The sequence below is a fragment of the Amblyomma americanum genome, chromosome 9 (genome assembly GCF_052857255.1).
Source record: "Amblyomma americanum isolate KBUSLIRL-KWMA chromosome 9, ASM5285725v1, whole genome shotgun sequence".
NCBI lineage: Eukaryota > Metazoa > Arthropoda > Arachnida > Ixodida > Ixodidae > Amblyomma > Amblyomma americanum.
The window spans coordinates 107,347,851-107,354,924 of NC_135505.1; the positions used below are offsets into that span (position 1 = coordinate 107,347,851).

General features: G+C 55.8%; 2 pseudogenes; both read right to left on the reverse strand.

Annotated features, from left to right (window-relative positions):
• Nucleotides 1-223: 223 nt before the first annotated feature.
• Nucleotides 224-3,839, reverse strand: LOC144103569 (uncharacterized; annotated as a pseudogene).
• Nucleotides 3,840-3,922: 83 nt separating this feature from the next.
• Nucleotides 3,923-5,494, reverse strand: LOC144103570 (uncharacterized; annotated as a pseudogene).
• Between the last annotated feature and the right edge of the window lie 1,580 nt (nucleotides 5,495-7,074).

Below are 7,074 nucleotides of genomic sequence, written 5' to 3' on the forward strand. Positions count from 1 at the left end.
TGCGTGCGATTTGCACTCGGTCGCAAGTTTTTAAACGTAACGTCGAAAATTAATCTGTGATTTGACGAGTGTGTGCATACAGCATGAAAAGAAAACCGCTAGAGGTTGACAGCAAATTGAAGTCATGACAAATTGACGACAAATACTATTGGATTGGATTGGAGCAAACTTTATTTGTGCCTGCATTTGGGCGCTCGAGCGCCCCGACGATGGCCTACGTCGTCTACGAGGTTGCCGTTACTCGGCGCGGGTCTCCGCTCGCCGTTGCTGGCTCGCTGGGTCCCTGCTTTTAGAGCGCCCCGAGGACCTGCTGAACGGCCCATAGCTATTGGTCTTGGTCGTTGCTCTTCGCGGCTGCCTCCAGCCGCGGCGGGATTGTTCTTGATCTTGCTTCCTTTGTATTTTTGATGCAGTCCCACAAGATGTGCGTGTGATCTGCCGTCTCCCTCCGGCAGACTCAACACGCATCGGTCGGGTAGGTCTCGGGGTACATGCGATGCATCAGTCCCGGGCTCGGTAGCGATCCGGTCTGAAGCTGTCTCAGTAGTACCGCCTCCGCTCGACTCAGCCTCGGGTGCGGGGGTGGGAGAGTCCTGCGAGCCAGGCGGTAGGCCTTCGTGATTTCGCTGTAGTCCGTCATGCGGTCCTTGGCTCCGAACCACGTCGGACGGTGTGTTGCCGGGGCGCGGTTGGTTAGCGCTCGCGCCGCTGCGTGTGCCGTCTCATTGTGGTTCTCACTGCGTTCCGACGCGTCGCCCGCGTGCGCCGGAAACCACTTGATTCTTACTCTTCTGTCTTGCAGTTTGGTCGCTCGTAGTACGCGCTCGGCCTCCCTGCAGACTTGGCCTTTGGCGAAGTTTCGCACCGCCTGCCTCGAGTCACTCAGCACCGTGTAGCAGTCTGCGTCGGCGATGGCCACCTCCTCCGCTTGTTCCGCTCCGGCGCTTCTCACGCTCGCTGCCGTCCTCGTGGCGCCGGTCGACGCCTCTATGACGACCGCTGCGAAGGCGTTCCGTTGGTATTCGGCCGCGTCCACGTACCGCGCCTGCTCGTCGTTGGCGTGCAGGTCGATGAGAGCCTTGGCCCTCGCCGCTCTTCTTCCCTTGTTAAACTCGGGGTTCATGTTCTTGGGTATGGGGTCGATTCTGGTCTGGCGTCGGACCTCTTCGGGGACGGAGAGCTTCATCTCCGCCTCGTTCGAGTGTCCTATTCCCAGGTCGTCCAGTATCTTCCTCCCGGCTTTGGACGTGGACAGCCGCTCCAGTTGAGAGGTTCGTTGCGCTTCGGCTATTTCTTCGAGCGTGTTGTGCATCCCGAGTTGTAAGAGGCGGGTCGTGCTCGTGGACTCGAACAGGCCCGGCGCTGTCTTGTGCGCTCTTCTGATGATTACATTGATTTTGTTGCCTTCGTGTTGCAGCCATCTGTGGTAGGCTGCAACGTACGTGACGTGGCTGATGATGAAGGATTGTACGAGCCTGATTAGGCTCTCCTTTCTCATGCCAGCCTTCCGGGAAGTGACTCTTTTGAGGAGTCGCATAGCGTTGGACGCTTTTGCCGTGAGACGGGCGATGGTTTCGCAGTTTCTTCCATGCTTTTCGATGACCATGCCTAGGGTCCTGATTTTGCTGACCTCGGGGATCACGTTGCCGGATTTGGTTACGATTCTGATTTTTTTCGCATTCGCGTTGTCTGGTCTTGCCTCTGCCATTGTTGGTAGGTTGGAGTATGAGAAGCTCCGATTTGCTCGGCGAACATCTCAGTCCGGTGCCTTCCAGCTGGTCTTCAATCGCGTCGACAGCGGCTTGCAGCGCGCCCTCGATGTGGGCGTCGCTGCCGCCGGTCACCTACAATGTGATATCGTCTGCTAAGATGGTGTGCCTGACGTCTTCGATGTCCGCGTGCTTCTCGTCCACTCGGATCATAACCAGGTTGAACAGCATCGGCGAAATGACCGATCCCTGCGGTGCGCCGGTGCTCCCGAGCTTCTTCTCTTGCGTTTGTAGGTCGCCTGCTCGTAGCTCGGCGGTCCTGTCAGTGAGGAAGTCCTTGATGTAGTTGTAGGATCTTTCGCCCATGTTGAGCTTAGAGATTTGGGACCGAATCGCCGAGTGTTTCACATTATCGAAGACGCTCTTTAGGTCGAGCCCCAGGATTGCCTTGTCGCGGGCGCTGCCGCCATCGTCTATGATTTGGTATTTGAGCGGCAGCCTGGCGTCCTGCGTGCTTAGGTGCTGTCTGAAGCCGATCACCGTGGCCGGGTACAGCCCTTCTCGTTCCAGGTAGTCTTGCCACCTGTTGAGCAGGACGTGCTCCAGCATCTTGCCCACGCAGGACGTGAGCGAGATGGGCCGGAGGTTGTCCGTGTCCGGTGGCTTCCCTGGCTTGGGTATCAGGATAGTCTTGGCTGTCTTCCACTGCTTTGGTAGCGCGGCCGCTCTCCAGCACTTGTTGAAGTATTTTGCGAGGTTCTCAATCGAGCCGTCGTCGAGGTTCTTGAGCGCATTGTCCGTGACGAGGTCCGGGCCAGCTGCCGACCGGCTGTTGAGGTCGTGCAGGGCCGCACGGACCTCCTCGACGTCGATGTCACGATCGAGCTTCGCGTTAGGTAGGCCGCCGTACGGCGCGTGTTGTTCGGTGGGTGTAGTGGGCAGGTATTTGTCATTGATGCGCCTGGTGACTTCGTCGGCGCCGTGTACCGAGACCGCCCGATGTATGAGTTTGGCGAGTCTATACCTTTGGTGCGACTTGGTCTTGGTTTCGTCGAGCTGGTGCCGCAGCAGGTTCCACGTCTTCCCACTATGCATCTGCCCGTCGGCCGCGGCAGATCTCGATCCACTGTTGCGTGCATAGCGCGCGGCAGTGCTCCTCGATCGCTCGGTTGACCTCCGCCACCTTCTTTCTGAGTCTACGGTTGAGCCGTTGTTTCTTCCAGCGACTGAGTATCGACTGCTTGGCTTCGATGAGATGCGCTAGCCGGCTGCCTACTTTATCAATCGCAGCGTCCGTTTCAATTTCTTTGGTCGCGTCGCGTACGCTCTTGGTGATTTCGGCCGTCCACGACTCTGTCTTCGATCTCGTCGTCAGCGTCTGTCTTCTGGCGTCTCGGAAGGCATCCCAGTCTATCCATCTGTGTGTTTTGATGCTGGTGTCGTTGTGTTCCGGTATGCTAGTTTCCATGATGGTGTGGTCGCTGCCGAGGTCGGTTCCCGTGTTTCTCCAGGTGATCGCGCCTCGGACGTCATTCTTGACGAACGTGAGGTCCGGAGTGGTGTCCTGGGACACAGAGTTACCGATTCTCGTCCGATGCGTCGGGTCCGTGATGAGGGTGAAGTCGAGTTCCATGGCGTCTTGGTACAGATCGCGGCCCTTTGCTGTGCACTTGTTGTAGCCCCTGGCGGGGTTTATCGCGCTGAAGTCGCCGCAGACGATCAGCGTGTTGCGGCCTGCTGCTGTGCTGGCTCTGTGCAGTATTGTTTTGAATCTGTTTTCTCTGCGATGGGTCGCTGTAGATATTGAGCAGAAATATGCTTCCTTTTCTCTTCTTGCCCGGGATGATTTCGGTGAGTGTGTGCTCGACCTTGATATTGCTTTGCAGCTCGTGCTCAACGAACGTGAGTCCCTTCCTGACCAGGGTGCACAAGCCTCTCCCGTCGGGCTGGCCCTTGTGCAATCTGTAGCTGGAGGGACGGTGCGTCGGTGAGTGTTTCTTGTAATAGGATCACGTCCGGCTTGCGCGCGGCATGTGCGATGGGCTATTGGATGACTGCCTTCTTCCTTCCGAGGCAGCGATAGTTCCACAGCCACGCTGTTAAGCCTGCCGCTGTTGCGTTAGCGGCCATGGTTGCGTTGGTGTGTACGTGATTCCCTGGTTGGGTGAATGTTGCGCGAAGAGGGGCGCAAACGTTGGGTGGCTCACTATCGGCTAAAGGGTCCTTTCGATGTAGGCGAATCTGCTCGTGTTCTCGGCTTGGTAGGTCTCCATTGTTTGTTTCATTGCTGTCACTGCTGCGATGTTCGCCGTGATTAATTGTTCGAGTTTGGTGAATCTCGCTTCGAATTTGGCCTCGGGGTTGTCGATTCGATCGTTTTCTGTTTGCTTGCGCGTGGCCTCGACGGCTCGCTTCTTCGGTGCTGGTTCCTCTACGGCTCTCTCCTGGGTGTTCATGGTTGTTTCGTCGGTCTTGCTTGTGCTTGTCGTCGGTCTCTGTGGAGGCTCGTTGTTGCATAGCAGCAACTTACGGATCTCGGTGATCTCGGCGTGAGGCTGTTGATGGTCGTTCGCAACGCCGCGTTCTCTTGTCTTAAGGTCTCATTGGCTTCTCGCACCTTGTTTATATCGTCTTTCTTCGTGGCTTCGGTGATTTTCTGCGCATTCCTTATATTCTTCCCTTTAGCTGCGTCGACCCAGCTGACTCGCTCACGTGATGGTGACCTTTTCCTACTGAAGCTTCTCTTGCAGTAGCGGCTGTCTCTGGATTTTGGTTCTCTGATGGAGTCCTTGACTTTCCCGCAGCTGGCGGCTTGTCGAGTGGCGGGTAATCGCTCTCCGACAGCAGCTGGCGTTCGGCCTGTCGGCGCTCCCATTGTCGCTTGAGCGCTATGTATGGGATCTTGTATTTTGCCTTGCACGTTCGGTCTCCGGTCGGGTGATCGTCCCCGCACAACTTACATTTTGGGGTACAGCGATGGTCTTATTTGGGGTTGGCGAGTCCGTAGGCCATGCACGTCCTGATTGTGGGGGTCGGGCACACGTCCTTTCGGTGTCCCACTCGGCCGCACTGCAGGCAAACGTCGATCTGTTTTCTGTAGAGGCGGCACGGTGTCAGGGTGACTCCGTATCGGACGAAGTCTGGCACCTTGGGTCCCTGGAACACCATGATCGCGGTGGTCATGCTGCCGATTATCTTTGCGCCCACTGCTAGCGGGTTTCTCTCGTTGACGATGTTCCTATCTAGCATGGCGGTGCTCGCGTCGATGGAGATGCCTCTGATGACGCCCTTTACGGTGTCGTGAGGAGCCGTGCGATATGCGCTAACCTCGTAGGGTTTGCCTTGAATATAGATTTCCTGGATTTTATCGTACCTTGCCGCGTTGTCTTTGTTCGGTGTACTGACGACCATGATGTTCTGTTGCGTTTTGGGGCAGATGGCGTCCGCGGCGCTTTCCTCGCTCGTGATCTTGGCCGCGGCGAGTATGGCCGCAGCGACGGTGGTGGTGCCGGTCTTGACGATGTCCAGTCCCCTCTGGGTCTGACGACTATCTTGCTCTTTTCCAGTGGCATGGCTGGCATGCGTGCTGCCTTGATGGCCGAGGCTCTGACGTTCTTGTTGAATTTCGATTTCGGGCTTGTTTGACTCCCGCCGGATCCGTCGGGCTTGCCGCTGTCGGGGGTCCGCTGGAACAGCCTCGACTTGCGTTCCCCCGCGAGCGTCCACCCCGCGTCGTTGTGGTATTCCTCTGGTGACATCTCTTTTCCTTGAACTTGAACGCACATTTGGTTTTCCACGATCATTGTTGTAGCGGAAGCCTCCAGCGGACGAGCGGCCGCCGCCGAGGAGTACGGCAGGCGGTGACCGGTGCAACGGTGTTGGGCCTAGCGTCCGCGGGACACGCCTAGGCCTAGCACTCCTTCAAACGGCGGCGGTAGAAAAAGTCACAAAATTTGGCAAAGAAAAACGCACCTCTATGATCAGCTGGTATCGGTCGATGCCGCTCGCCTTCACGGACACATTGGTGATTGAAGTCATGACAAATTGACGACAAATACTAGAAACAGGCTGCAAGATTTCTTTTCTGGAACAAGTAGGTTCAGATGAACAAGCAGTCCCGTTCCAGATGGGACAGCATCTGACACGTCCTGTCTTCCCACGTGCCCGTCCTAAAAAAAGGAGCATAGCGATGAATTACTTTTTTCGCAACTGGCGCCGCCGCGTGTTCTGTGCGAGTTATGTAGGGAAAATATGAAAACCCATCTCCCTAGGCCCACATTAAAATGACTATGCAACTTGTTTCAGGCAAGCAGACAAAAGCAACACCAATGCATTCAACAAGCGAGTTTGACCGAACGAAAAAAATTTCAAACTCAATACCTTGCCTAAAACATTTTACAAAATGCACCCTGTTGCTAAACGCAGTAAAATGACGAATCTCTAAAGGGCCGTGTAAGTAGTCTTTCTCGCTGATATTATTAGCTTACCCAATTTTTATTAAAAAGCATAATCTTTTCGTGTGAGTTATTAAATTATGATATTTGGTCGCACTTAATGCGGCCCATTCTCAAAAGCCACTTCAATCGCCGACGCACTTCAGCCGCTGACCTTCCAAATGGCAGTTCGTAAAACGCTTTGCCGTTTCCAGTGCGGTTGCTGCAGTTTGGCGCACTACACGCAGTCATAGCTGACGACTGCATCCCTCACTTCCACAGCAGAACCCGAGACCTGACGCCACAGGTCTGCACGGAAAATGTGTGAAATGTAGCCGACAGCGTGGGCTCACATGAGGAGTCCAGCTGACGAGGGGTCGCTTTGCACTGCGCCTGTGAAGTCAACTTCTTCGTGGAAAGTTGAGCACTTGACGTCAAGAAAACTATGTGACCGCCTCTCGGCGAATGGCGTTCGGAGCAGCAAGGGAAAACAGACGCGCAACTCTGTTCCGAGCGGGAGCGTATACAGGAACACTAGGAAAAACTCCACGCCAGCGCGCTCTATCAGCAGATGCGCGGCAAAGGGCGAGGGTACGTCGGCACATCCGGCTGACCCATCTCGATAACTTGATGCTCGCGTTATCGCCGCCACGAGCGAAGCTGCACCGTTACGATCAGTGTTCGCCAGCTACGCTTTCGATACGACATGCAAGGGTTTGTTCGTCTGGGCCGTGCGGAAAGTTGGCGTTCGGCTGCTAGCACTTTTTGCTTTTCCCTGCCCCTGGCGGACAGGGGTGATAGCAGCGCAGCTTCGCTCGTTGAGGCGATTACGTGAGCATCAAGTTATCGAGATGGCTCAGCCGGATGTGCCGACGCCCCCTTGCTCTTTGCTGCGCATCCGCTGATAGAGGGCGCTGGTATGCAGTTTTTTT